The sequence below is a fragment of the Rhinolophus sinicus genome, linkage group LG09, assembly GCF_036562045.2.
Source record: "Rhinolophus sinicus isolate RSC01 linkage group LG09, ASM3656204v1, whole genome shotgun sequence".
NCBI lineage: Eukaryota > Metazoa > Chordata > Mammalia > Chiroptera > Rhinolophidae > Rhinolophus > Rhinolophus sinicus.
The window spans coordinates 67,754,183-67,775,248 of record NC_133758.1 but is presented as its reverse complement, the minus strand read 5'-3'; the positions used below and the strand labels follow the sequence as shown (position 1 = coordinate 67,775,248).

The window sequence follows — 21,066 nt, the reverse complement described above, 5'->3', positions numbered from 1 at the left end:
TACCCACCCCCATAGGCAGGAGCTCCCCTCTTTGTAGAGCTGTCGAGCCTGGTTCTAAACCACCATCTTTCTTTATCTAAACTCTACCTCTCCTACCCACCAATTCTTTCTGCTGAGTCTCTCTGTACAATTCAATAGACAATTAATGAATGCCAACCAAGGGCCAAACTGCATACCAGACATTGAGATGACCAAATTAACACCTTCAAGGAGTGGCTAAACTAACTGTGGAAACAGGGAAGCAAATTATAATATGGCAACTATTACAATGGAAGGATGCATATGGTACCATGATAGTTCCAAGAAGGGAGTAATTAACTCTGCCAGATAAACTTAAGTAAGTGGCAGTTAGGCCAGAAGTTGAAAGATGAGTAAATAGGGCAGAGAGGGCATTCTAGGCAGATGGAACAGCCTGTACAAGGGTGAAGGAATGGGGAACTGCAAGAAGTTCAATTTAACTCACCTCTCATCCATATTGACATCCAGTTAGATTGGAGAAAAATACACAACAGTTACTTCAGGGACACTGACCTCAAAGGCTACTCACATACTCCCCTAGATTAGTACTTCACAGTTTCTTTCTCCTCATACTTCCAATTGTTCCCAACCCCTCCATCACTTTCATCTTCTAACTTTGCTTATTATTGCATGGAGAAAATTGAATTGTGAGAAGAGAATTTGCAAAATCACCTGCCGTCACATCTACCATCATACCTACATCTATTCCCATTTACCTGCTCTCACCAGCATTAGTGTGATGATCTGTTCATCCCTCTCTGAGCCAATTCTTCACTGGACACGAGACTTGAGACACTCTTGCCTTCTCAAGGACATTGCTATAATGTTGTCCCCCACTCTCCTATGATATCATTTCTATCTGTAAAACGGAAAATACAAAAATGATATAATTTCTCAAAGCTTAAAAAGAAAAAAACAAAAGCCTTTTCTTGACCCCACTTCACTCCTCCCTACCACTGCCTCATTTTTCTCCTTCACTTTGCCACAAAATTCCTTGAAAGAATTACCTTACCTACTGTTCCTCTCCTCCAATTCTCTGTTGAACCCACTCCAACTAGGCTTTCCCCCAATGCTACTGAAACTGCTCTCATCATGAGTCAACGATCTCCACAGTGCAGTATCCAATGATCTTTTCTTTGACCTCATCCTACGTGACCTGCCATCAGCATTTGACCCATTTCATCCCTCCATCCTAGGCTTCCAGTACTTGATGTCCTCCTGATAGCTCTCCTCCTCCTTCAGTGGCCATTCCCTCCAGTTTCCTTTCCTGGTTCCTCTACCAGAATTTTAAGAGCTGGAGCCCCTAGGACTAATCTTTTTATTTCTTCTCTTCCTCATCTACTCTCACTCCCTAGGTGATCTGATCCGATCTCATAGCTTTAACTACCAAGTAAACCACATAGGAGTCCCACCTGAACCTCTTCTCTAACTCCAAATGCCTGTATATAATTGTATACTCAAAATGCAGTTTTGATGTCTGATAGGCATCTCAAAATCACCGTGTTAAAAAAATAACTCCTGATATTTCCCCTAAAGCCCACATTTACCATGATTTCTAACACACAAATTGAAACTATCCCCATCATGTGGCCCAGGACAAAAACCTTGGTGTCATCCTTGATTCCTCTTTTATCTCGTAGCCCACATTCCATCCACCAGCAAATTCTATTATCTCCACCTTTAAAACATATACAGAATCATTATCCTCACCATCTCCATCAGTTACATCCTGGCCCAAGCCACGGTTATTTCTGGGTTATCACAATAACCTCATTATTTGTCTCTTATACTCTTGTTTCCCACCCCATTCTATTTCCCAGACAATAGTTAGGATGATTCTTTTAAAATGTAAATTATATCAGGCCATTCAACTGACTTTCTATTACCTCGAATAAAAGCCAAATTCCTTTCAATGACCTGCACATGCTACATGCTACATGCTATACCCACCGCACCTCTCTGACTAAATCAATGAATGAGTGAATGCATGGATGGGGAGAAGAAACTGGGATGAGTGTGACACTAGAGTTAGGTGATAAACAACTTGTTTAACCAAGCTAAGGAGTTCAGACTTTATTTGAATATAATGGGTACTCATCAAAGGTTAAGAATTTTAACAAGATAACAATTTCCAATAAACACTGTCTATTTCTAGAATCCACCCCACATGTGACCCTCTATACAAATCCTAACTTGATCTCTCTGTCAATATCCCATCTTCACCCAGAAACCCAGCCACAGCAAACTCTGTGCTGCTACTTTAATATGTCACATTTCCAAACTGCCGTGCCTTTGCCCTCTCTGTTCTTTCTGCCTGGAATGCCTTCCTTCCTTTGTCTGAAACATGTCTACTCATCCCTCTTGACTCACCCCAAGTGCCATTACCTTGTGAAGTACTCCCAGATGCCTCAGAGAGTTCTGTGTTTTCCTCTTTGGGCTTCCAGAGTACATTTTACTCACCTCTATTTTAGATGTTATTACCTCACTGTAGTTATTTATTTACATATTGGCAAGTCCCTGGAGGCCAACGTCCATAATCAGGTCTTGGTGAGGCCCCTGGACTTTGCACATACAGTGTCTTCAGCCTAGTAGATGCTCAATACATGTTTGTTGAATGAAAAGGAATCAGCAAAACAATTAAAATTAGTAGAAGAAATGTGTAAGAGAAACCAGGTAAGTGAGATTCCTCAAAACCAAACTAAGAGGAATTTTCAAGAAGTAAGGAGTGGTCCGTACTTCAGAGACTTAAATAAGTTGATTGTCATTATATTTCACAAGTAGGAGAGATTTGGAGATATAACGGTCAAGGTTCAGTAAGATAACAGAAATTATCTTATATTTAAGCAGTGATTTAATATGAAGAATTGGTGCTCAAAACATCATTAGAATGGCGGCAGAAGTGGGGTCTAGTCTGCACTCCTGGGATCGCAATCCCAAGATAACACTGTAGGATTGTCCTGCAGAGTAACCCCAGCCTCTGCCACATGGGAAAGCTGGACACAAGAAGGCTGCCACTGGGACTGTTGGCTCCACAGCCACTACATCTGCTGGGTCTGCACCAGCCAAAACACGTGTCCTCCCTCCTGCCTCTGGATACCAATGACTGGCCCTTAAATCTCTAAGGCTTCCCCAGGAAAACACATCTCCATGACTGTGTGCATGAGTGTTCTACTGCTGTGGAACAAATCATCACACACTTGTAAAATAATACCAGCTTATTACCCCAATTCTGTAGGTCCAAAGTCCAGGCAGACTCTACTGGGTTCTCTGCTTAGGGTCTCACCAGGTAGAAGTCAGGGTTCAGCAGGCTGGGTCCCTATCAGGAGGCTCTGGGGACGAATCTACTTCCAAGTTCATTGGGGTTTGTCAGAATTCAGTTCCTTGTAGTTATAAGACTGAGTTCTTCGTTACCTAACTATCAGTTTTTAGAGGCCATTCATAGTTCTTTTCTCCAGCCTTCCTAGGTATAGGCCCTATCCCAGTATCACAGCTGGCTCAAAATCCCTCAGGTGGAACCCCCCTCACCACTTTCTCTGTACTCCATCACTGTCTCCAGCCAGAGAAAACTGTTTTTAGATGGCCTTGTGTGATGAGAGTAGGCCCACCCAGGTCATCTCCCTATTTGAAGATCAACTGTGCCAGATAATATAACAGTATCTCATGATATTCACAGTTCCCAGGATTAGGGTATGGAAACTTGGGGCTAGTTTTAGAATTCTGCCTCCTACTTTGTGTTTGCCAGAAAAAAGCAGTAGAACAAACAGACACACCTTTACCTTCTAAGTCAGTTAAGATTCTCCAGAGAAACTGAACCAATAAGTTACATACCTATGTAGAAAGAGTTTTATTATAAGGAATTGGCTCACATGGTTGTAGAGGCTGACAAGTCCCAAGATATGCAGTGTGAGCTGGCAAGCTGGAGACCCAGAAGAGCTGATGGTGTAGTTATAGCCCAGAGGCTGGTAGGCTTGACTCCCAGGTACAGCTGATGTTTCAGTTTGAAGGTAGGAGGAATTCCTGCTTACTCCTGGGAGAGTCAGTCTTTTTATTCTATTCAGGCCTTCAACTGATTGGATGAGGCCCACCTACATTAGGGAGGGTAATCTGCTTTACTCAGTCTACTGATTCAAATGTTAATCTCAACCAAAAAAATCCTCACAGAACACCCAGAATAATATTTAACCAAATATTTGGGCGCCCTATATCTCAGTCAAGTAGACACATAAAATTAACCATCATACCTTCCAAATCTCAGGCGAGTACATCTGATTGGCTGAACATAAGTTCTATGCAGAACCCCAGGTGCAGAGGAGTCATAGTTCAGGAAGGTACATCAGAACAGTATCTTTCAAAGATTTTCACTGCAATCTACTATAAGAAACAAATATTTTACCACAACCCAGGGTAAGCATACACACATACATATAAATAAATGAAACAAAATTTCATGAAACATTACTTATCCTTACTAACTGTAATATACTCTGATGTTTTCTTTATGGTTCTATTTGATTTTAAACCATGCTGATTTTAATTCACTAAATGATTTCATGACCTTTCAAAACCAATCGACCAACCAAACAAACAAAAACAAGGCATCAGTAGGTAAGCGGATTGATTTTGAGGGTCAACCTATTTTGTTCATTACAAGTGATTTTGGGGAGCAATTTTCCTTCAGTTATATGTCTCACAATGTCTAGTATGTAATACCATGTTTGTTTAGTTGAACTGAACATAGACAATGGGCTTTCAATTAAATCTGAAGACAGACTGAAAAAAGTTTGAGTCCTTTTACAGGGTTAGGTTCATAACTTTCGAACAAAATCAAACAACAGACATCAGGGATGTTCTTTTTCTGTCCCCCACCCCCATTCAGGAATACAAAATTTGAAAATCCACTGGAATTTATGGGATCCATTTTTTCAGGGGGAGAAATGACTACAAAGGGAATGTTCATGTGAAAATGCAGACATGACTAAATACTGTAAGTAAGTGTTGAAGCATGTAGAAATTGTCAACTTCTGTGCCAATAATCTTCTGTGCCATAATTGTCAACTTCTGTGCCATAAGCTCTTAATGACGCCCTCAGATTATTATGCCAATGTGTAAGGCACAATTTAGAGAATGTTGTGACTCAGACAAACCTGCCCTTTCAACAATTACTCAGTTTCATATTTGTGTTACACACGCCCCAGATGGTGAACTAGGCCTCTGCACTAGGAAAGGCCCAAAAGAAGAATTCACCAATTTTCCACCGTGCAATCTCTCCTGCAAAACTGTTCTTCAGTGAAATGACTCACTTGTGTAAATGCTTGATTTTTGTTATTTGGATAAGCAGTAGACATATTTCTGAGTGCAGCATTTCCATTTAGCTGTACTCATGCCCTAGGCAGCCCAGAAGGATCAGCCCAGAGAGTTCAACTCGAACTATTTCTTGATCCTCTTCCTTTTTCTCTGTTGCCACATCACTGGCAGAGTTACACAGGGTCAGATTCAATTCTGCCTGACTGAGAAAAAATTAGGAATTTGGCGTCCTTAAACAAGGATCATATTATAGAGTTTTCCTTATTCAGTTGCTCAAGAGCGTGAATGAGGGGGAAAGGGAGGCATTGTATGAGCCAGGAAGTGAAGTTTTAGGGCTTGCATGTGGTGGTTGTAACAAAACCTAAATATTGCTCGAAGACTAGAAAACCTTGAAACCAGTGAAATTGTGATGGTTTGAGGGCTTTTTACCATTAAGATTGTCAAATATCTGGACATATGCTCTATACAGAAGCAATAAAACTCATTCATTTACTAAGGCTATAATGAGCACCTACTATGTGATATTTATAGCTCTCCTATAAACACAGAAGTGGTCAAAACAGACCAAGTCCCTATTTATTATATAGTAGGAGAAGGCAGGAGACAGCTAACTGGTAAACGAGTAATTAATGAATGGACAAGGTAACAGGTACACTGGGACTCAGGGTCTGGGACCTACCACCAGCCCCAACTTGCCTACAGCACACACTGTGTTACCCATCCTATCTATGACCATAATTCCAAGAGCTGTGACATATCTCTAATTGCTACTCACTATAGATGCCAAGGTGTTTCCCCTTTCTCCCAGTTGCATTTATTTTTAAGAAATGGTGTGATTTGTTGAATGATACTGAGAATTCAGAGAATAGTGGATGCTGGAGGAACAGGTTTGAAACAGCAGCTCAGAGGTTGAGAGACAAGAAATCTAATCATGCTTTCTTTATAAACAGCTTTATTGAGATATAAGTGATATACAACAAACTGCATATATTTAAAGTATATAATTTGATAAATTTTGATGTATGTATATACTCATGTACATATCATCACATCAAGGCAAATAATGTATCTGTCACCTCTAAAAATTTTGTGTGTCCCTTGGTTATCCCTCCATCCCACACCTTCCCAATTCCCATCTCTAGGTAATCACTGGTCTGTTTTCTGCCACTATAGATTATCATGCATTTTCTAGAATATTATATGAATTAAGTCATATAGGTCATACTCTTTCTTTTTAGGTGTTTGGGGTACATAAGGCTTCTTTCACTCAGCATAACTAATTTGAATTTTATCCATGTTGTGTTTATCAATAGTTCATTACTTTTCTGTTTATCCATTAACATGTCAGTGGACATTGAGGTTGTTTCCACATTTGGCCTATTCTAAACAAAGTTTCTATGAACATTCAGGTAAAATTCTTTGTATGGACATATACTTTGATCTCTTTTGGGAAAACACCTGAGAGTGGGTTGGCTGAGTCATATGCTAGGTGAATGTTTAACTTTTTAAGACACTCTCAAACTCTTTTCCAAAATGGTTGCACTGTTTTTACCTTGCCATTAGCAGCATATGAAAGTTCCAGTTGTTACATATCCTAGCTAACACTTGATAGGCCAGTCTTTTAATTTTAGACATAATAATAGCTGTGTGGTGTTATCTCATTGTAGTTTTTATTTGCATTTCCCCTTATGATGTTGAACAACTTTTTGTGTACTTATTTGCTATTCACATATCTTCTTTGGTAATGTGTCTTTTCAAATCTTTTGCCCAATTTTTATTGGGTTGTTTATCTTCACAATATTGAGTCTTGAGGGTTCTTTATATGTTCTAGACACAAGTCCTATGTCACATATATGATTTGCAAATATTGTCTCCCACTCTCTGTCTTATCATCTCATACTCTTAACATTTTTTCAATAAGCAAAACAGTTTTTCAACAAGCAAAAGTTCTTAGTTTGATGAAGTGCAATTATTTTTATTTCTTTTAATGAATCATGCTTTTGGTGTTGTAGCGATGAAATCTTTGCCTAATCCAAGATCATAACAACTTTTTCTTTAGGTATTTTTAAAATCCTGTTCCACTGTATTCTAGATTACATTGGTTCTGATGAGAAATCTGTTTTCATTTTTATCCTTTTACTCTGGCTTCTTTTAAGATTTTTTTCTTTATTTCTGGATTGAGGCCATTTGATTACTATGTTGTGTCTTGGTATAATTTTCCACATGTTTCCTGTGCTTGGGTTCATTGAGCTTATTGGACTTATGTATTGACAGTTTTTATCAACTTTGAAAATTCTTATCCTTTATTTATTCAATTAGTTTTCCTCCCTGCTCTTCCACTTGGGGATCCAATTACATGTATACTGAGCTACTTGAAGTTTTCCTTTCTCTGTGTGTTTCATTTTGTTTTTTTAAATTTTTTAAAATTTAAATTTTTCTTTTTCCCCCCTTCTTCGTCTCCCCACCCACTCTGGTTCAAGCCGTTGTTTCTCAGTCTGGTTGTGTAGGACACAACTCCCTTGCCTATGCTGGTATCATGAGCCTTGCGCTCCCCACAGCTGAGGCAGTCGGTCGCCAGTCGCCGGTCGGCTGCTCACAGCAGCTCACAGCAGCTCTTGCTGGCTGGCGGCTGCTCACGCTGGCCACTGGCTGCTCCTGGCAGCACATGGTAGCCCACAGCAGCACACAGCAGCCCACACCGACCTCCAGCTGCTCACGGTAATCCAGTTGCAGGGAGAGCTGTTGTTCACAATTTTAGCTGTAGAGGGCACAGCTCTCTGGCCCATATGGGAATTGAATCTGCAACCTCAGCATTAGGAGCACGACGCTCCAACCACCTGAGCCACCGGGCCAGCTCTGTGTTTCATTTCAGATAGTTTCTATTGCTATGTCTTCAAGTTCACTAATCTTTTTTTCCGCAATGTCTATATGCCATTAATTTCATTCAGTAATCATAGACTTGATTTTTCATTTTTGTCATTATAGTTTTCATCTATAGAAGTTTGATTTAGGTCTTATTTATTACTTGCACATCTCTAAATGCTCACTCTGTCCTCTAATTTCTTGAACAAATGGGATACAGTTATAATAACTATTTTAATGTTCTCATCATCTAATGTTTAATTATATCAACTGTATACATGTAATTTCTAGGTCAGTTTCAACTGATTGATTTTCTCTCTCATTATGGGTTTTATTTTCCTGCTTCTTTGCATGCCCAGTAATTTTTGACTAGATGACAAACATTGTGAATTTTATCCTGTTGGTTCTGGATATTTTTATATTCCTATAAATATGCTTTGTCTTGGTTCTGGGAACAAAGATACTTGGAAGTAGTTTGATCCTTTCAAGTCTTTCTTTAAGCTTTTTTTAGGCAGGATAAGAACAACATTTATTTGAAGGATAATTTTTCCCCAGTACTGACACAAGACTCTTCAGTATTCTTCTAAATAGCATGTAAATTATGAGGTCTTCCACACTGGCTAATGGGAACAGGCATTATTCTAGGGCCTGTGTGAACTTGAGTGTTTTTCCTTCTAATCCTTTTGAGTGTTTCTTCCCCTGGCTTCAGATAGCTTTCGTATACACGTGAGCTGATCAATACTCAATTGAATATTCAAGGCAGATACTTGATCTCTGGAATCCTCTCTCTCTGCAACTTTCTCCTCTCTGACACTCTGCCCTATGAAGTCTAGAAGCCTCCTTGAACTAGAGACTCCATTTCCATAATGCAGGGAAACTGCTGGGCTCTGCTTGGTTTCCTTCTCTGTATACCACACCCCAGAAACTCTGTCCAATCAGTAAGCTGAGGCACTATAGGGATCTCTTCATTCATTTCCCAACCTCCGGGACCCTTGTCCTTCATTGACTTACAGCTGATGTCTTTGAAAACAGTTGTTTCATACATGTTGTCCATTTTTTAATTGTTTCCAGAAGGAGTATAAATTCAGTCCCTGTTATTATATTTTGGCTGGTAGTAGAAATGTTAACTTCAAATTACATTTTAATGTTGAATCTTACTTTTCTGATATTTTTCTTCTTAGATGGCAGATTTATTGTGGACATATGGGGAATGGCAATTGTTAGACATGGGGAGAAATTAGAGGGATGAGCTGACATATGGGAAGTATAGTTAAAAAACAAAAAGGGAAAGAATTAGGCATGGAATGAAAACAAGCAGTCAAATGTCAAGTCCCAGAGAAAGGAAATGATGATGATTATCAAAATCTCACCTCTAACAGACCTAATATGTGGTTGAAGAAGGATTCAAGCTATTCTCTTCAACTTGGAAACTTCAATCTGTCAGTGATACTACTAATTTTTACTGGTTCTCATAGCAGACCAAAAAGGCAAAGCTTAGAAAATTGTCATCTCTGTTTCCTAGTGACAAAAAAACACCAAAACTATTGAGTGAATGACCAAATTCAAAGTCACCCAGAGAATAATGCCTGGGTGAAACTAAAAGCCTTAGATATATATTTTTATTACTTTGTTCTAAATGATTATCGAGCATCATTCACCTTGGGGGAGAATTAGTTTTGGCACAGAGGAAAACACACTGGACTTAGAGTAGAAGTATAAGGTTGTTGTCCAACACTGTCACTAATGAGCTATGTGACCTTGAGGAAGTTACTTCACTTTTCTAAGTTTCAGTTTTCTCAATTGGGAACTGGAATAAGAACACAGTGCCTGACACTTAATATTACATGTAAGATTCTGTGTATTATTGCTTCTAGAGGGATTTTCATTTTTTTTTTACCGGAAGGATGTCTTAAATATAAAGAGATGAATCTGCAACTATTAAATGTCAGTTGAACAAAGCTGGACAGAGGACTGGCATACTGACCTTCTTACTTCTACTCATCAGGCCATCCCGGCCCTTGGCTCCCTCCAAATCAAAGAATCAAAATCAGAAGACCTGAGATTTGCCCCCTAGGTATCTGAGCTCAGAGAGATTATTTAGCCCTTCTTAACTGTTAAGTGAAGTTAATAATAGCTAACATTTATTGAGCACTTGTTCTGTGTTGTCAGGTATTACATTTAGCACTTTGCACATATTGTCATTTAATCCTCACAACCCTTTGTTATTGTCTTCATTTTATAGATGAGGCAACTGAGACTCAGAGATGGCAAGTAACTTGTCCAAGATAACACATGACACAAATGGTATGGCTGGATGGGCATCAACTCTGCTTCTATGTCAACGCGCATACTCTCATTCACAATGTTATACTGCCTTCTCATCTGCATGTTAAGGATTCAGTGGACCAAGGGCTGTAAGTATTAAGGTCGTATGTGGCATATTGATGCCCTTGCTAAGTTCTTCTTCCCTTCCCTTCCCCAAAACATTCTCACATTAACTGAAACCTAACTCCCTATACAACACAACTTCCCTCAAATCACTCTCAAAGTAAAAGCTCTCTCATATAACTTACTTAATCTTGCATTCCTTAGAAGGTGAAGTGGGCCTTCACATAGGACTCTGCTGCCACATCTAGACTATAGCTATACCACTTGGAATTACTTTGAACAACTCCTCTCGTGAGCCTTGTATACCCACTTCCTCCCTGTCATCTCCTTCTACCCAAGCCACTCACCTTTACTCATTAAAACTTTGGCACCTGACTCCCAGGCGTTCTCCACCAATATTCCTGTCATCATCTAGATAATTTCAACATCTTCACTGATGCTCTATTTAACACTCAAGTCTCATGGTTCCTAGACTTCCTTCCATTTCAGTCCACTTCAGAAACCTACCTCAGCCTTCTGGGGGGCCAAAATGGAGTAAGTTCACTGCAACCTATTTCTCCCACTGATTGCAAACACACTGGTCAAAATATAAAGAACAACTACCTGAGAAATTTAAAAACTAACAATAGCAAGCAAATTGGGAAAGAAAACCAAAACTCGAAGGATGATCCTGTGATGGTTATTATGTGTCAACTTGAGTGGGCCCTGGGGTGCCCATATTAGACATTATTTTGGAGTGGGTCTGTAAGAGTATTTCTGGATGCGATTAGCATTTGATTCAGTGAACTCAGTAAAACAGATGACCCTCCTAAATATGGGTGGGCATCATCTAATCCACTGAGGGTCTGAATGGAACAAAAGGCAGGGGAAGGAGGAATTTGCCACTTTTTTCTGCCTCACTGCTTGAACCAAAACATCAGTCTTCTCCCACCATCTTGGATTTACACCATCAGCTCTCCTGCTTCTCAGGCCTTTCAACTCAGATTGAACTATACCACTGGCTTTCTTGGGTCTCCAGCTTACAGATGGCAGTTCATGGGGCTTCTCAGCCTCCATAATTGCATATATATATGGGAGTGCTAAAAAAATGGGCACATATTTTAAGAGATGTTAACACTTTGGTCAACATTGCTCAAGCAGTAGTTCGATGTAATCAGAAGTGTCTGGATGCTGATGGTAACCACTTTGAGCACCTCTTGCAATCGCAGAAGTCAAATGTGACTTGTATTCATCTTTTGTTATTGGTATATATTAAGTGTTACAGTTAATATAGTTTTTTTCTCCTTTCTTAAAATGTGTATACATTTTTGTCGCATCCTCTGTATATGACTAATACAGACCCTTATGTGAAAAGTTTGTGTTTTTCCCTCTTTTGTGTCTTGTGGTTTACCTAAGGGTGGCACTAACATGAGACTCTGAAATGGGAATGGACAACAAAATGCAGAGAAACCCTGTCTTACAGCCAGAGAACTGGAAAAGGAGCTCCTATTAACCAGAGAATGTGGAGGAAATCTCCTGGGTCGTTTTTCCTTATTTTTTCCCCCTCTTTTGTCTTTTTCCTGTCCTGCCCCAAGAATAGTCTCAGTTGCAGAGCTATCTAGTAGTGGAAGGGGCACCTATAATAATAACCCCATGGCAAAACCCATGCTTCTGGCCTAGAGAACCAAGAACGAAAATCCTGTGGCTCAGAGCACGAGAGGGATCTCCACTATGTTTTCACTCTCTTCTTGCCGCTTTGCCCCAAGGGCAGCTGAGGCCAGTGGAAAAGTGCTACAGCAGGCCAGCCAAAACTCCAAAAGAAATCCTAGCTGTCTAGGCAGAGGACCAAGAATAGGGAGAGGCCCTTTGAATGTGGAGACTGTGAGAGAAATGAAAAAGCAAATCTCTCAATTCTGTATATGAACCAACCCAAATTCTAGTACCTCCCCCTGAACATGCGCATGGTATTGACACAAGGCAACACAGAAAAGGCTTACAGATTGCAAAGAAAAACAATAAAGCTATCTCAACTCCCAAATGACACAATTGTCTACAGGAAAAAGGAATCTACGTAAAAAGTTCCTAGAACTAATAAACAGTTTAATAAGGCCTCTGCATACAAGGTCAATATACAAAAGTCTATCTTATTTTTATATATAATACTAGAAATGAATAGTTAGAATATGAAAAAATTTTTAAAGTACCATTTAAAGTCACATCAAAAAAGGAAATACTTAGATTTTAATCTAACAAAATATGTGCAGGATCTACATGCTGAAAGATAGAGAAGACTAATGAAGAAAGAAATCAAGGAAGACCTAAATAAATGGAGATATATGTCATGTTTATAGGTGGAAGCCTCAATATTGTTAACATATCAATTCTCCTCCAATTGATCTATAGGCTCAACATAATCCCAATCAAAATTCCAGAATTTTTTTTTATAGATATAAACAAGCTCATTCTAAAATATGTGTGGAAAGACAAAGGAACTAAAATAGCTAAAAGTTTTGAGAAAGAACAAAGTTGGACAACTCACACTACCCAAAATTAGGACTTACTTTAAAGCTACAATAATCCAGGCAGTGTGGTATTGACACATAGATCAAAGAGACATAAGAGAGAATCCAAAACCTGAGCCTGATACACGTGTAGCCAGTTGATTTCTGACAAAGGTACAGGGCCAATTTAATGGGAAAAGGATAGTCTTTCAACAAATGTTACTGGAACAATTGAATAGTTACAGGCAGAAAAATTAAACCTCGACCTAAATTCATACCTTATACAAAAATTAACTAGGATTATAGATGTGAATGTAAAGTATAAAACAATAAGTCTTTTAGAAGGAAATATTCAAAAAGTAGAGTTAGGCAAAAAGTTCACAGACATGACACAAAAATGCATGATCATACATTTTTTAAAAATACTAAATTAGACTAATTAAAAGCTTCTGCTCTGCAAAATACACTGAGAATGAAAGACAAGCCACAAATTGGGAGAAAATATTTGCAAATCACATATCTGACAAAAGGTTTTCATCCAGAATCTATTAAGAACTTTCTAAACTCAACAGTAAAAAAAAATAAGCAAACAAAAAAACCCAAACACTCCAAATAGAAAATGGGCAAGAGTTGAAGAGATACTTCAGCAAAGAAAATGTACAGATGGTAAATAAGCACACGGAAAATTGCTTTATGGCATTAGTTGTTATGGAAATAAAAACCAAACCACAAATTCACACCCATAAGGATGGATATAATAATACAAAATAAGACAATAACAAGTGTTGGCAGCAATGTAGAGATTTTAGAACCTTTGTGCACTGCTGGTGGAAATGTAAAATGGTGTAGTCACTTTAAAAAACAGTTTGGCAGTTCCTCAAAATGTTAAACATAGAATTACTCTATGACTCAGCAATTCCACTTCTATGTACATACCCCAGAGAAATGACAACATATGTCTGCACAAAAACTTGTACACGGATGTTCAAACAGCATTATTCATAATAATAAAAAACTGGAAACAATCCAAATATCCATCACTGATGAGTGGATAAACAAAATGTAATATATCCATAAAGTGGAATAGTATTTGTAAGCAAAAAGTACTGACACCTGCTACAACAGGGAAGAACCTTGAAATCATTTGCTAAACGAAAGAAGCCAGTCATGTATTATATGATTCTATTCATAGGAAATATCCAGAATAGGAAAATCCATATATACGAGAAGTAAATTAATGGTTGCCTAGGGCTAGGAGGAGGGGCGAATGGGAAATGACTGTTTAATGACGACAGGATTTCCTTTTCAGTGATGAAATATCTTGGAACTACACAGAGGTGGTGGTTGCACAACACTGGGAATGTGCTAAATGCCACTGAACCATACACTTTAAAATAGTTCATGATTAATTTTGTTATGCAAATTTCACCTCAATAAATTAAAAACAAAAGCCTGGAATCCAGGACCAATCATTTTAACCATGATCTCATGAGTACCCATAGTAGACTTACCCTTTTTGTCAGCTGCTCCACTAGCTCTGACAATTCCCAACTGTGGATTAGTCCAACCACTGCCTAACCCCTGGTGGTTCTTTGACAGTCTGTCTTTGTGAAGCCCTCAACAATGCCCAGCTCCAGGTTGTTTCAAACCCTTACTGCTCATCTAAACTATAACCACACCCCTCTTCCCTTCACGCTCAACAAATGGCATTCATCTCATAATACAAAGTAAGTAGGAACTATCAATTATCTGGTACTTAGTAGCAGCTCAATAAATATGTGTTGAACAGATGAATGAGCACTGTCCACTCCCCTCTACGTCACTACTACCAATATTGGTATCTGCAGCCTTTTCTCCCTTTCCTCTTGTCCTAAAGAAGTGTCGCTCAATATTCCTCCTTCCCGAGCTAGCCTCCCTGTCACCTTCCATGGCTTCTTAATGCCGCAGAAGGTGTCCAGGCTCCTTACTAGGTCACTTCCAGCCTCATTTCCCCTCACCCCATCACAGGGACTGTTTGCCCCGAATTCTCACCTGTCTCTGCCCTTTCTTTTATCTTGACTTGGCAAATTCAGTCAATCTTCAATAGTTACCTCAAGCCCATGGAACCTTCCCAATCCTTCCAGTCACTGAAACTTAGCATTGCATTTGTCAATAGTTAGGATGTTACTGGTAACACAAACAAAAATCATCAGGCACCTTTGGGAAGACAGATTCAGTGCACATGACAAATTGAAGTAGAGTGAAGGATAAATTACATAATAATAAGACATTATTTATGTTTTCACTCATTCTCTCATGAGTAGACAGTAGAGTTTTCCAGAAGCTACATGGAACATGTATCTCAACAAATTGAATGCAGAAGCAGATATGAGAATCCAGCTCTCTTTTATTAAACCAATCATTGAAGAGACTGGCAAAATGGAAAATAATGCTCCTCTTATCACTGATTTTTTTTGGGGGGGAAATATTGTTATTTTTCATAAAAATATGTTATTTGTGTTAATGCATTGGTTTTATTATTGCTATTTTTAAATGACTTAAATATTTACATATTTTTGAAATTTTTTGTTTTAATTTCTAATACAATACACATCAATAGGTATGATGCACATAAACAAAAGCCCTTGGGGGTCCTCATTAATTTAGTAAAAAAAGGGGTCCTGAGGCCAAAAATTTTAAGAACCACTCCATTCCAGGATTTCTAAGCAGAGCTGTGGGCCTGCCTGAGGCTGGGTATCACATATTTGCCTGGAGCTGGTTACCCAGTCTTCTTCGACAGCATCTAATGATCTTGGATCAAAAGGAGAAACAAAGACAATGTGTTGTTGAATTGAGCCACTATTGGGGTTTGGTTGAGTTGCTGTACCTGGACTAGTTGCTATACCCGGCTGTCTTGTTCTTCTAGATAAGGAGGATAATAAGCCCGTCGTCTTAATAAATTACTCTTCAGGGAAGTTCGCTCAGCTGCGACAGTGGCAGTGGGTGGATGTGTGGCTGGTGACGTTCTCCTCAGAGCTGAGGGACCTGCATCCCTGGAGGCTGTTGCCAAGACTGTGCCTTGTGAAGCAATATCTATTTTGTAAAGAATTTGCAGGCTCCAGAATTCCGGTCACTTTTCACAGAAGGATTGAAGGGTCTGACAGCTAATGAAAGAAAGGCCTACCGTGTGTAATCTGAAACTATAGCCGAATCACAAGAGGCAAGTAAAGACTGCAGTAAAAAGCCTGGCTTTTCTGTATGCTAAGTGCTTACATGCTGTACAGGATGGGGCCTACTAACTTAGTGAGTAGAATTATTCGTTAAAGAAAGACATGAATTACGAATAGCAGGAGCAGTGCGGGATTTGATAAAGGGAGTGAAGGCGCAGGATGTGGATTTTGCCACAACTGCCACCCCCACTCAGGTGAAGGGGATGTCTCAGTCTAATGGTGTTCACATGACAAACAAGGGAGAGAAGCGCCGGATGGTTACTGCCAGGCTTCAAGAAAAAAAATTGAAATTACCAACTACGGATTGATGTCGTCACTGATGGAAGACATGCTGAGGTGGAATTCACAACTGACTGGCAAAAAGAGGCTGAACACAGAGATCTCACTATAAATTTTATATTTTTAGGTTTTGATGGTACTTTATTTGACTACTTTGATGGTTATGAAAATTTGAACAATAAGAAAGTGAAATTTGTTGGACATGCTACACAGAAGATACAAGAAGAGCGTCATCAAATTTTAAGATATTTCAGGTTTTTTGGGAGAATTGTACACAAACCTGTTGACCATGTTCCTGAGACTTTGGAAGCAATTGCCGAAAATGCAAAAGGCTTGGCTAGAATATCAGGAGAGAAGATTTGGATAGAAATGAAAAAACTCTTATTGGTAACCATGTAAATCATTTGATTCATCTTATCTACGATTTTGGTGAGGCTTCTTACATAGGCTTACCTACTAATGCAAGTTTGGAAGAATTTAACAAAGTCAATAAAAATGTTGAAGGTTTTTCACCAAAGTCAATGACTCTCCTGGCCTCATCATTCAAAACACAAAATTGGATTTTAAATTGAAGATTTCAAAAGAAGAGAAAAAGCTTGGTTTGTCTGTAGTTAGAAACAGGAAAGATTTAAAGCAGTAGATATAGATTGTAGGGACTCTGATGCTAACACTTGAGTATGTGAGCTCATGAAGTACCTATCAAGGTGAGCTGGCCTTCTCAAGGACATGCAGCAGTGGTCCATCCCCGTTTCCTGTGAGTGGCTATGACTTCAGAAAAGTGGGCTTTTCTTCAGGAAAAGAAATCAGGGCTCTACAGCAACAGTTGCAAGAACAGTGGAAGAAAAGCAGTTACCAAGTGGAAAAAGATGAACTTCTGAGTTACGTAAAGAAGACCCAAACACCATGAGAACTGACCACCATAGACAGTGGTAGCAGTCCTAACAGTGATTTCATAAAGTGGCAACTGTTTGAATAAAAAATTGTTCTTGGTGTTTGCAGTTGAAATCACTGGATTCTTTTATATAAGGATTATCTATGATAAGTGTCAGTTCTTACCTGAATTCCAGAATAAACTTATACCTGAAAACAAAACAAAACAAAAAAACAACAAAAATAAATTACTCTTCATATTTTGCAAGGATTAGGTAGATTAAGAGGTTTCTTAATCCTGACTGCCTCTTACCTTCACAAATCTTCCTTGGATCATTTCAGTCTGGTTAATTATGTACTTAGAGTAGTATTTCCAGCATTATATTTTATAGCTATTATATTCAGTGACATAAACAAAGACCGTCTATTCAACTTCATGGTTTGATCTGTCTCTGATATACCCACACGTGAGTCACTTCAAATAATGGAGTCTGTTAAATTATGTATCCAATTGCTCTGACCAGATTATATATTTCCGTACAGCTTGGATATTCAATAAAGGATTCCTGATAGAGATGGGCTGTTGATGATGATTATGATTAGGATGACAGTGACACTAATTCATTGATTCATCCCCATGCTCAAAGAACAAGATAGTCACAGTCCAGACACCAAGGATTCAGCAGTGAACAGGAGGCAAAGATCCCTGCACTCTTGGTGCTTACAGTCCAGTGGGGAAGACCAACAAGTAACTGAAGTAGAAACTATGGTAGATCATAATAAATGCTAGAAGGAAATAAATAAATCTTGAGAGATGATAGAAGAATTGGGGTTATGTGTGTGAAATGCTAGATAGGGTGACCAGAAAATGTCTCACTGAAAAAGTGACATATAATTGAGGACCTCAAAGAAGTGAGGAATGAAAAGTGATCCAGGCAGAAGGAGCCACAAATTCCCAAAGACAGGAGAGTAACTGGTGTACAGATGGACAGCAAGGAGGCCAGAGTGGGTGGCTGGAGAAGAGGAGGACGAGGAGGTGCGGTGAGAGGGAGTGGAAGTGGGGCAGGTCAGGGGAGTAGAAAGAAGAGGAAGAGGAGAGAAGGGTGCAAACACTGCCAGCAATAGATAAGGCATAGCTATGCCAGCTCCCCCCACACACTCATTTTCTTTTTTTAAAGATATATAATTGACATTTTAAAATCTGTTTTCTCCACCATACAAGGTTCATTCCATGTTACGCACCTAACAGAAGCAAGATAATGGAAAAACCTAAATGCTCAACAATAGAGTTTAAGTATATTATGACATGCCATGTTACCTTTAAAATTCATAGCTCTGCAGAACATCTATGACTTAAGAAAATGCCTATATTATATCACTAGATGAAAAAGGTGGGACTCAAAGATACATATCTAATTTTGTTTAAGTGTCTCCATATATACATGCTTCCTCCTTCCCAGATAATTAAACCACAGGGTTAAAACTGCTTACCTTTAGGTGGTTGAATTATGATGTTTTTATTTCGTCTTTTTTAAAAAAAACCTATTTTTTCAGTAACAGTTGACATTCAATATTATTTTATATTAGTTTCCGGAGTACAGTGTAGTGGTTAGATATTTACATAATTTATGCAGTGATCCCCTGGATTAGTCTAGTGCCCACCCGGCACTATACACAGTTGTTGCAACATTACTGACTATATTCTCTATGCTGTACTTCACATCCCCGTGACTATTTGTAACTACCAATTTGTATTTCTTAATCCCTTCATCTTTTTAACCCAACTCCCCAACCCCTCACCCCCCCACCACCTGGCAATAATGTTTGTTCTCTGTGTCTATGCACCTGTTTCTGTTTTGTTTGTTGGTTTATCTTCTTTAGATTCCACATACAAGTGAAATCATATGATGTTTGTCTTTCTCAGTCTGACATATTTCACTTAACATAATACCTCTAGTTCTATCCATATTGTTTCAAATGGTAAAATTTCATTCTTTTTTATGGTGGAGTTATATTCCACTGTATATATGTACTACTACTTCTTTATCCAATTGTCTGTTGATGGGCAATTGGGTTGCTTCCATACCATGGCTATTGTAAATAATGCTGCAGTGAACATAGAAATACATACGTCTTTTCAAATTAGTGTTTTTTGATTTCTTCAGATAAATATGCAGAAGTGGAATTGCTGGGTCATAAGGTAGTTCCATTTTTAACTTTTTAAGGAACCTCCAAGCCGTTTTCCATAGTGGCTGCACCAATTTGCAATCCCACCAACAGTACACAAGGGTTCCCTTTTCTACACATCCTCGCCAACACTTGTTTGTTGACTTATTAATGATAGCAATTCTGACAGGAATGAAGTGATATCTCATTTTGGCTTTAATTTGCATTTCTCTAATGATTACTGTCATTAAACATCTTTTCATATGTCTATTGGCCATGTGTATGTCCTCTTTGGAGAAATGTCTATTCAGGTCCTCTGCCCATTTGCTAATTGGATTGTTGTGTTTTTGATGTTGAGTTGTATGAGTTTTCTATAAATTTGATAGTAATCCCTTATCAGATGTATCATTCGTGAATATCTTCTCCCATTCAGTAGCCTAGCTTTTCATTTTGTTGATGGCTTTCTTTGCTGTGCAAAAACTTTTTAGTTTGATGTAGTCCCACTTATTTATTTTTCTTTTGTTTCTCTTGCCTGAGGAGATAGATCAGAAAAAATATCACTAAGAGCAATGTCAGATCGTTTGCTGCCCATGTTCCCTTCTAGGAGTTTTATGGTTTTGGGTCTTACTCATACGTTTAAATTTTTAATCCATTTTGAGTTTATTCTTGTATATGGTGTAAGCTGGTGGTCCAGTTTCTTTTTTTTCCCCGCATGTATCTGTCCAGTTTTCCCAGCACTATTTATTGAATAGACTGTCTTTACCCCACTGTGTGTTCTTGCCTCCTTTGTCATAGATTAAATGACCATATAGGATGCATTTATTTCTGGGCTCTCTATTCTGTTCCATTGATCTATGTGTTTGTTTTTATGCCAGTACCATGCTGTTTTGAATACTATAGCCCTGTAGTATAATTTGATATTAGGTATCATGATACCTCCAATTTTGTTCTTTTTTCTAAAGATTTCTGTGGCTTTTGGGGTCTTTCGTGTTTCTATATAAAATTTAAGATTATTTGTTCTGGTTCTGTGAAGAATGTCATTGGTATTTTGATAGGGATTACATTGAATCTATACATTGCTTTGGTAGTATGGACATTTTAACAATGTTATTCTTCCTAACCATAAGCATGGTATGTGTGTCCATTTATTTGTACCTTCTTCAATTTCTTTCTTCAGTGTCTGATAGTTTTCTGAGTACAGGTCTTTTACCTCCTTGGTTAGACTTATCCCCAGGTATTTTTCTTTTTTATGCAATTGTGAATGTGATTGTTTTCTTAATTTCTCTTTCTGACAGTTCATTATTGTTGTATAAAAATGCAACTGATTTCTGAATATTAATTTTGTATCCCGCTACTTTTCTGAATTAATTTTTCACTTCTAATAGTTTGTTTGTTTTTTAAGAACCTTTAGGGTTCTCCATATAGTATCATGTCATCTATATATGATGGCAGTTTTACTTTCTCCTTTCCAATTTGGATGCCTTTTATTT

The 21,066-nt window shown here is 38.5% G+C and overlaps 1 long non-coding RNA gene and 1 pseudogene across 1 annotated transcript in view; one reads left to right on the top strand and one right to left on the bottom strand.

Moving 5' to 3' along the window:
* Positions 1-711: 711 nt before the first annotated feature.
* The window catches only part of LOC141573078 (uncharacterized), a 53,794-nt gene continuing 33,439 nt past the window's right edge, over positions 712-21,066 (bottom strand). Inside the window, exons 2-4 of the long non-coding RNA XR_012498645.1 lie at positions 4,260-4,389; positions 2,389-4,103; positions 712-877 (exon numbers count right to left, since the gene is read on the bottom strand). This is a non-coding gene — a long non-coding RNA (uncharacterized LOC141573078). The remainder of the gene's footprint in view (positions 878-2,388; positions 4,104-4,259; positions 4,390-21,066) is intronic.
* LOC109454564 (CCA tRNA nucleotidyltransferase 1, mitochondrial) lies at positions 15,387-17,447 on the top strand (annotated as a pseudogene).